The 10,500-nt window shown below is 40.0% G+C and overlaps 1 non-coding gene across 1 annotated transcript; it reads right to left on the bottom strand.

Moving 5' to 3' along the window:
- Positions 1 to 5,042: 5,042 nt before the first annotated feature.
- LOC136553049 (small nucleolar RNA R71) lies at positions 5,043 to 5,151 on the bottom strand. The gene has a single exon (XR_010782954.1). It is a non-coding gene; the product is annotated as a small nucleolar RNA R71 (small nucleolar RNA).
- Positions 5,152 to 10,500: the final 5,349 nt, after the last annotated feature.

Below are 10,500 nucleotides of genomic sequence, written 5' to 3'. Positions count from 1 at the left end.
TTCAACTCCTGCAGCTTGATACAGTGAACATTTGTGGTTCGATGCGTGGACTCATGTGCTGGTTTGATGTGTGAACTCGTATGCCGGTTTGATGCAGTGATACTCTGATAGTGGTTTGCTGCTAACATGTGAAATATTAATTGTTGTTATTCGATTGCTAGGCTAAATAGTTATGTAGTCAATCTGTGTAGTAGTGACGATCTCAAATTACTTTTATGACGAATTGATTACACTCCATGTGGTAGAACCTGGACAAGCCACGTGATCAAATAAAATTGTGACACATGGATGAACCAGTGCATGACACGTAAAATAACCAGGACATGACACATGGGCTATTAAAATGTAACACGTGGAAGGAAGTCGTCAAGCCATGTGGCCGAATAAAAATACGAAACATGGACGAGCAACGTCGTGACTCATGGTCGAATAAGAAACATGCACGTGCACCAATAAAAATACAACACATGGTCCAATGAAGAAGTAACATGTTATCCAACCGCAACATGACACATGTGCCAATAGAAAACTGACATGTGGAACAATAGGGACCCGACACATGGTCTAGTAAGATCCTGATACGTGCAAGAACTAGAGATGGCCATGTTATGCAATAAGAAGGTGACATGTACCCAAACCATCGCCAATAAAATCAGCTATAGCATGTACACATGGGCTATAGCATGTACACGTGGAAAGTATCTCCAACGGCAATGCCCACCAGCGTGGCAGCCCCTTGCCACGCATGCCAAAATAGTTCTGAAAGGGGACCATGATGCCTAAGAGGGGGGTGAATTAGGCAACTTAAAATTCTAACTCTAAACTATGGCCTCTTTATCTATTCTTAGTACAATCTATGCAAAAGATAAACTATCTAAATGTGTAACTACGGTTTTGCTAATGTATTGCTATCTCTACCGCAAAAGGAGTTATGCAAACAGTTGGAAATGCGGAAGCTAAAGAGTAAAGTAGAGATATGCAAACTCCCATCGATGACTCTGGTATTTTTACTGAGGTATCGAGAAGCACGCAAGCTTCTCCTTAGTCCTTATTGGAGCCCCTCGCAAGGAATCCCTCGCAAGGGCCAAGCTCCTGATCAGGTAACTCCGTGGATAGCCTCGGGCCTTCCCCACACGCAAGTGGGTCTCCGACATGCCTTCCGGCAAGCCTCTCCCGGATGCTCCCCGCCATCTTCACTATCAAGCTTCCGGTCGAACCGCCGTGGGCCTTGTTCCCTTTGGTACATGGTGGCGGCCACACCACAAACGTAGTTGGTGTGATCTCTCAAGACTACAAGCCCCTTCGATGTACAGCAATGGTGCACGCAAGCACCGAGTGATAAGAGGTATGCAAACCTCACTAAACACTAGGCCTAAATCTAGAGCAAACGCATAAGCGGTGGTCTAATCAACCTAAGCACTTCACAAAGCACCTACGCTAATCACCTAATGAATCACTAAGCACTATGCAAGTGGAGATCACTAAAGTGGTGTATCAACACCCTTGGTATGTTTCCTTAACTCTCCACTACTGAAATGGCCAGTTGGGGGGGTCTATTTATAAGCCTCAACGAGAAAGTAGCTGTTGGGGGTGAAACCCAGCTTTCTGCTACTGACTGAACGCTACTGTCATCCTGACCAGACATGTCCGGTAGTCCTGACCGTTGGAGCGCGCGCGTTGATCAGATGCACTATTGAGTCCGGTCACTATTGATCAGACGCGTTCGGTCGCGCTGTCATCGCTCTGGAACCTCTCTGGACTCGATTAGACGCTATAGTTCTACGTCTGGTCGATCACCCTCCAGCGTCCAGTCAATGCTGAGCTATTGTCACGATAGTGAACAGTGTCATCGTCATGTCCAGTCACTTGAAGTCCTCAGCATCTGGTCGCTGCTGCTGATTTGCCGAGCATCTTGATCGAACGCATCCGGTCGCTATAAGGGCCGCGTTCGGTCACCTCTATGAAGCTCGTTTGTTCGCGATCTTGCGTTTGGCTTGGTTCCTATCTTCGTGCTTGGACTTTGCTTGATATCTTGGGTCTTCTCTTGTGCTTCTAGGGTCTTGCTTAAGGTGTTGATCATCGGATCATCATGTCGTCTTCGTCCAAGTCACGGCTTGCACCCTATTGAACTACAAAACAATCATTTGCAAATTCATTAGTCTAATTTGGTTGTGTTGGTCATCAAACACCAAAATCCAAAGTAAATGGGTCTAGGGTCCATTTTCCTTATAATCTCCCCCTTTTTGGTGATTGATGACAACACGACCAAAACAAGCAAATAATAAAAATTTTGGAATTAAAAAAACTATTTACTTGCTAGGATGCAATGCAAAGGGCAAGGTTATATGATGCTAAAAGATACCACATGTAAACATCTTTGGAAACTTATCTTGCTCTTACAAATGTCCCCATATGGCATTATGGATTTAAGCCTCCCCTAACTCCATAATCCACTATCCTCCCTTTCTCGGACCATTATCACTTGTAAATTATTACCATTACCACTTGTAAATTATTATGATCGAGCTTGCTTTTGGTCCTACAAATTCTCCCCCTTTGGAATCAAACACCAAAAAGGAAGACATTGGTAGCACAAGGGAGGGTCAAACTTTGTGATCCTTTGTATGTAGAGTGGAATAGGTCACAAAATTTGACTCTCACATTATATAGACTAAGCTCTCCCTAAATATATGCATACATATGATGTAGAATGTAGTTTATGCATAATTGGCAAATTAATGCTCAAGGGAGTTTAATCTATATAATGCATGGAGAAAGCATATAAATACCAAAGTGAAATCAACATGATGATATTGGTTTAGAAATACCACATGTGGAAACCAATTTGATTTATACCACTTGCAATAGGTGGTGGATATTTGAAGTATGATGCTTAACTCCAGGGACTCCATTTTGCTTGCAATAAGACTATCACCAACGATGGTCTAGGGGTTTAAACTAACAAATTCCATGAGTTTTGATGAATCTATATTTTCTATAGGGTTTATTTAGAAAATCATCAAGGTGGATCTACATGTCAGATTTAATCCCGCTTATCCGCAGCGAAATGAACACCAGAAGACTCTAGAAGCAAGTGGGGCTGACTAGCCCACCTGTAGGCCGGTTGGCCCCTAGGGCCCACTATCAGCCTCTGCGTTGCAATATTGGTTCTCCATCGCCTCCTAGGTTGCATCTACGCTGTCCTTTAAGTCGGTTTGATCCAAGGGCTCACGTTGGATGCTTCAGCCTATATATACTAGCCCCTGCCACCTCCTAGGCATAACCCTAGTCATCAAGTCATTTGAGAAGACAAAAATCCTAATCATCCTCAGAGATCCATCATATTCTAGGGCATAGCTAGTTAGGCTATGTCTAGAGGGAGGCAAGTAGGCTTCACTTGGATTCCCGATCGTGTCAAGAGCGTGGTTTGGTATAATCTTTGTACCCCCTCTCTTTTGTATCTCTATTACTTTTATATGTTAGCTACAATTGTTATGATAATATTAGTATTCATCTTATTCATGTTCTTCGTTATAATGTTCATGGTCTACTTTGATTATATGCTTAGTATAGTTCGATTATTATCATGTTCATGCATAAGTTCGTATAGCGCTCACTCTAAGGATCCATGGGTGGGTGGTCGACATTGTGTAAGCGTGGTGCTTATACATTGTTTACCTATGGATACACCCTATATTCCAGGTCATGTGGTAGTTCATGGATGTGACACTCCCATTGTGTCCTTTGTAGTCCACTCCCCGATATAGGTGCACGTAGGGTCTGGTTATGAAGGAAGAACAAGCTCTATTCTTAATCTTCCTTAGTAATATCCCTTATGTGTAGATATGACAATGATCTTAACAATGATTACTAGGTATAATTGCACTAATCAATGTATGCTTTGACTTATAATTAAGAATGAGTTAGGAATTATTCCTCTAATATTCTACCTAACCATGCTAATGCCATAGAAAGGAGTACTCTGAGTGATTTATCATCATTATTAATCAATACTTATCATATATCTTATCCTATGACTTACCCATGTTATGAGTAAAACATTGGTTATGGTTTATTTCTCTATCAATAGTATAAGTTATCAATACATGTCCGTGCTCGACGGTCCCTGTGGTAAAAATATAAATAACGATACCTAAAATACTCTCGAGTGAAGTGCTACAATGGTATATTATCTGTGTGCTTGTAGATTCCTTTCATATATATATTCATATCTATTCTTCCTTGTCACATAAATTAATAAAGAACTGCTTAGTATTATTCTAGTAGTAATGTTATGTAGTACCAACAAGCATCTCTAGCATCATCACTAGGGATAATAAGCTAGTAAAGTAATGTTAGGAGATATAGGTTTATAATAGGTGGCTATTAAAACAAGTGACAAGTTAATAAATACCAAAAAACATTTCTGGCGCCGTTACCGGGGAAGGTAGCTAGGCAAAGGAAAACCATTGACCTCTGCTCAAACAGGCTTACCCTTGTTTTATCTACTTGTGTATCTTATGCAGGGTAATGTATGACCGGTTTTGACCTTCCAATGAACCACGTTGATGATCCAGAAGCATTACTTAAAAGGACTAAGGCTAAACTCAAGAAAGTTTTAGCTTTAGAGTCGGAAGACAATCGGATAAGGCGAAGCTAAACACCTGAATTTGAAGCTATGGCTAACAGGACTCTCCATGAATTCTCTACTCCAATTACGACCAACATCCGTACTAGACCGATAGTCAATATCAGAGATAATGGATTCAAGCTCAAGCCAGCCCTCATTAACATGGTGCAGGCAAGCCAGTTTTGTGGAAAGGCACATGAAGATGCGAGTGCACATCTCCAACACTTTTTGGAGATCTGTAGCACTTTTATCAACAAAGGACTAACCCAAGATGCCATACTACTTCGCCTCTTCCCATTCTCACTCTTGGGGAAGGTGAAGCAATGGTTCTACGCCAACAAAGATAGAAATACTACATGGGATAAGTGCTCCACTGCCTTTCTAGCAAAATTCTTTCCCACAGGCAAGACCAATGCTCTGCGTGGGAGAATCTCAAGCTTTCAGCAACAACATGATGAATCTGTCCCTGAGGCATGGGAATGCTTTTAAGATTATATTGTGGAATGTCCTCATCATGTGATGGAGAATTGGCTACTTATGTAGACTTTCTACCATGGGTTGACCAACAGTACCCGTGAGACTATGGATGCTACTGCTGAGGTGTATTTCGGTCACTCACCATACCAGCTACAACAGCTCTTGTTGAGAAGATGGGCACCAATCAAGGTTGGAATAAAGAACATGTTCAAACCCACAAGAGGGGTGGAGGTATGTATCAACTCAAGGAGGTAGACATGCTATCTGCCAAGATGGACCTATTGATGAAGAAGCTTGAAGATCGAGCCAATGAGAAGCAAGAAGTCATGCACATTCATGATTCTCACATGACATGTGAAGTGTGTGGAAACACTAGGCACTCAGGGAGCAACTGTCCTGAAACCCAAGAGGATGTGAACTTTGTCAACAACAACTACTACTTTTGTCCTTAGCAGAATCAAGGATGGAATCAGCAACAAAGGCCAAACTACCAAGATAACTATCAAGGTAATAATTTTAATAATTTCAATCAACCACCCTTGAGAGAATTAATTGCTGGCCAATCCAAACTTATGAAGGAATTATCTAAAAAGGTAGCTACCAATGACAAAATTCTAGAGAACATAAATAATAGAATGGATAACTTTGCTTCTGCCATTAAGAATCAGCATAGCTTTAATAAAATGATAGAATCACAAATAGCTCAGCTAGCTGTTGATGCTCCTTCATTCGACAAAGGTAAGATTCTAGGGCAACCGGAAGATCTAGAAACTACAAATCTTGTCAATATTCATAATGCAACATATTACTGTATACAACCATCGACGGGAAGGTGGATAGATTATACTTTGCCAAAAAAGAAGAACGATCTAGGAAGACATATCATCCCCATCGCCATTGGACCTCACATTTTTCAAGAAGTTGTTTGTGACTTTGGAGCAAGTGTCAACATCATGCCTAAGGTAATTTATGATCAACTTAATGGAGATACTTTGTTGTACACAAATATGCATTTGCAGCTTGCAGATCAGTCACTCTGCTACCCTAAGGGAGTTCTTGAAGATGCTATTGTTTGAGTGGGACAATCATATGTTCTCGTAGACTTTGTGGTTTTGGAAACATGTGGAGATGTAAGGGCACCCATTATTTTTGGCTGACCTTTCCTAAGCACCACAAAAGCCATCATCTATGTGGATAGTGCCAAGATTTGCTTCACAGTCATGGATAGAAAGGAGAAGTTTTCTTTCAAGAATCGTATCTTGTAATCTCCTGGACATCCACAAATGTCGTACCTTCCCGAAGAGACAATAGTGACCAAGAAGAAGAATAACAGGCGAAGGAGGAAGAACAAAGTCAGGCAATCACAAGAAGAATCAGTCAACATTATCAACACACTCAGATCAGAGTACGGCCACCTCCTCGCTTCACCATTCCTTGCTAAGACGGATGATCTAGGCATACCAACGATCAAGTGTACCATTGAACAAAGAATATTCCACAAGACCTTTTGTGACATTGGATCAGGTGTTAAAATAATATCCAAGGTAATGTATGAATACTTATTTGGTGATAAACCTATGTTCCCTACATATATGCAACTGCAAATGGCATACCAATCAATTAGATTCCTAGAGGGAATAGCGAAACATGTTATGGTAAGAATACTTGATCAATTTGCCCCTGACGATTTCATGGTTCTAGACATGGGTGAAGAAGATGGTATGCCCATCATCCTTGGAAGATCATTCCTCAACACTACCAACGTGATCATCTACGTCGGATCTAGACAAGTCCACTTCCAATTCCCTAGAGAGAAGGTACGCTGTTATTTCAATAGTTATACCACTTATGAGCAGCCGAAGAAGTCCTGCTCTATGAGGAGACATCGATCATCCTAAAACCAAAAGAATCAATCCCCTAAGAAAAGTTGGGAGGAAGATGAGGAACCTGAAGAACATGTGAAAGATGAACCTACTCTGCCTAAGTCAAGTCCATAGACCAAGCATGTATGGAAAGAGAAGGTGACATCACCATCAGAGACACCATCACAAGATGTGCAGCCATCTAGGTCTCCATCGCTGAGACCGAATGATGCACACGAAGAGTAAAGGATTTTTCTCTAGCCAAGTCCTGTCTGGAGGACTAAAAAATCTAAACCCTAGCCATGAGGTAACATCGGTAGCTATCCATATTTACTTTCTAGCATTGCATGAATTCATTTCACTTTAGCATATTTACTTGTCTGCATTAGCATTACATTTAGAAAAGGAAGATTAAAAGTTTCATTATTGTATATCATCACATTATAAAAATCCTAAGCCCCATGTGAGTAATTTTATGGTGTGTAAACACCCACATGAATATTCACTATGGTGGCATAAAAAATATATATGTATCATGCATGCATATTTTCTATCTATATTATATAAATAAGAAAATCCAAAAAAATTATATAGACATCATGCTAGAACTTTGCCAATTAGGAAATCTGTCTAAACCCCATGAACAACAAATCTCTGAATGGCTAACCGCTAACCCCTTATCTTAATCCGTGTCATGAGTTTTGGTGTTCTTGTTGGGGTATTTTGCAGGATGATCAAGAGTAAAGCCATCCATCTGAAGTACATTTTTCTGAGCCGTTGTCACACCCGCTGCACAAGGAACCCTGCTTCTGGATGAATGAGAAAGACTTATGTTGGTAGACTCACTCTAAGAAAGACCACAACAACATCCAACTTGGAGGAGGAGCATCCCCATGTATCTAACTAAGTATTTCTTTTTATTTGTTATTTTTAAGTTTGCTATACAGTTGCTAAAAATAATAATGAAATAAAAAGATGCATAACAAACTAAAACTAAAATAAAAATTTATATTTGTATTATCCATATATATAATAGAAAGATGTGATCTTAAAAACAAAAACAAAATAAAAAGCATGTCTAGTTTTCTATTTTTAAGAAGCTAAATAAATGGACTCTGAGGATAATCTCTTGTAATGGAAATGATAAATAGTTGCTCTGTCGTAATTCTTTTCAAGTACCTAGTTTTCAGCCTTGAATTCTCCCGAGTTTTGGATACGACTATTTTGATATAAGAATTTACTCTAAAATTGAAACTCGTGGGTAGCATATGCTTGATCTAAGTCTAGGTAATTGACGGATATGATATGAGAAGGTCTGAGTTGTTGTTTATCTTGTTCCAAGTGACACTAAAGTTTTAGAGATTTATCTTTTAAAAAATAAGAAAATCCTACATGATGAGCTCCTATATGACAAAGCTTGAATTCCTACCAGAGCCTATATGATATTTAGATTAGGAAAACTTCCACATATATGCTTCTTACATTGCATTGGGTTTTGTCAAGCTTTGTTGACCCTTATGAGAGGTTTGTTATGCTCTTAAAATCAAGATCACGTACACACCACCCAAATATGCACTACTCCTACACAGGGGATAGGCGCAACAACATGCTATTCTATCTAGATCCACCCAAAAAGGTTTTACTCCTACACTGGTAGTAAACACCAAAAATATTCTTGATAGAAATTTCCACCAAATAAATGCTCCAAGTTCTTGTTGCTATCTCTTAAAAGTTTTGTTGCATAAAAGAGGTATGGGGCTATGCAAAAGTTATTCATAAAAAAAGAAGAATTGAAAAAATAGACATAAAAGTGTTCGAGATATTAAAATAATGGGTACTTAGATGCCCGCCTGAAAAAAAGAGAAAGAGAGATGAATAAGATAGCCCCTATTCTTTAGCAAATGTTTCTAAGTTTCAAAAAGAGAGATATGTTTTCAAGGAACATAGTAGAATTAGGTTAGCCACCACATTCATCCACACACATGCACATCTTGATTTGATTGTATGACTTAACTCTCTTTGGATCCAAGGTTTGACTTTACAATATATGTATTGCAAGTATGCTCTTTTATGCTTTCTCCCTAAAAATGAACTCCACATAAGCTTTAGTTGTAGGAAGAGAAAAAAGGCATAACATCTTTACTGCCTTTGGTGAGGATCCATAAATACCATATATATTAAGAGACTTGAGAGTGTCATACAATGGAATCTCTAAATTTTATTTTGAAAATCTAAAAAACTACAGAATAATGGTTGAGCAAAGAACTTGAGGCATAGTGCTTGACTTGATCGTTCTGTCTTTCAATTACTCAAGACCCAAGTGAAGGCTAGGAAGCCCAATGGTTGAAGGTAATATGGGTAAGTTTGAAAGTCAGATTGGTTTATTTTAATCTGGAAGAGAATTCTTGTTTGAACGCATGTGTACTTTTGAGGAGTGAAAGCATCGACATAACTCGTGATCCTTTTTACTAAGTTTAGCTTTGCTAAGGGACTAGCAAAGGTTAAGCTTGGGGGAGTTTGTTGATGGTAGTTAACAACCATTATAAACCATCAATATAACATGCATAATGGCATAAATATAATCACCAATGAAGGTCTAGGGGTTTAAACTAACAAATTTCACAAGTTTTAGTGAATCTATATTTTCTGTGGGGTTTATTTAGAAAATCATCAAGGTGGACCTACATGTCAGATTTAATCACACTTATCCATAGCGAAACGGACACCAGAAGACTCGAGAGGACTCTGCGCCAAGGCAGAGAGGCAGAGGCTGCCAGCCCACCTATAGGCCGACCAGCCCCTAGGGCCCACTGTTAGCCTTCGCATTGCAATGTCGGTTCTCCACCACCTCCTAGGTTGCATCTACGCCATCCTTTAAGTTGGTTTGATCCAAGGGCTCACCAAAGTAATGTTAGGAGATATAGGTTTATAATAGGTGGCAGTTAAAATAAGTGCCAAGTTAATAAATACCAACAATTGGCCAACATCATTGGTGTTTGCATCAATTGCATGAGGTTCAGCTTATCGAAGACGGCCTTAGGCATAACTCTTATGCTAGCCCCAAGGTCGCACAAGGCTTGGTCGAAGTACTGGATCCTGATGGAACATGAGATTGTGGGGCACCCAGGATCATTTTTCTTTTCAGGAAAGTTGAGTATAGCAGCGCTACACTCTTCTGTCAAGCTTGATGACTTTTGTGGATGGTAGTGGTCGCTTATTGTTGATGATGTCCTTGATGTACTTGGCATAGGAAGGCACATGCAAGACATCCATCAAGGGGACACTTACATGTATCTTCTCGACCATCTCAACAAAACGAGAAAATTGCTCATCCACGGCCTACTTGCGGTTCCTTGTGGGAAACGATAGGTAGCTGGTGTCGACGAAGTCCTTTAGTGCCGTCTCCTCTTCTTGTTGTTTTTCTTTTTCTGTCATTGAAGGTTCGGCCTCCTGTCACCCTCTTGCTTTCCCTATAGACTTGTTAGGATTTGGTGGATCACAAGTGGTCTTACCACCCCTCGTGGTCACCGC

Source organism: Miscanthus floridulus, chromosome 4, assembly GCF_019320115.1.
Source record: "Miscanthus floridulus cultivar M001 chromosome 4, ASM1932011v1, whole genome shotgun sequence".
Classification (NCBI taxonomy): domain Eukaryota; kingdom Viridiplantae; phylum Streptophyta; class Magnoliopsida; order Poales; family Poaceae; genus Miscanthus; species Miscanthus floridulus.
Note: the sequence above shows the minus strand (reverse complement) of the source record. Positions and strands in the feature narration are given on the sequence as shown.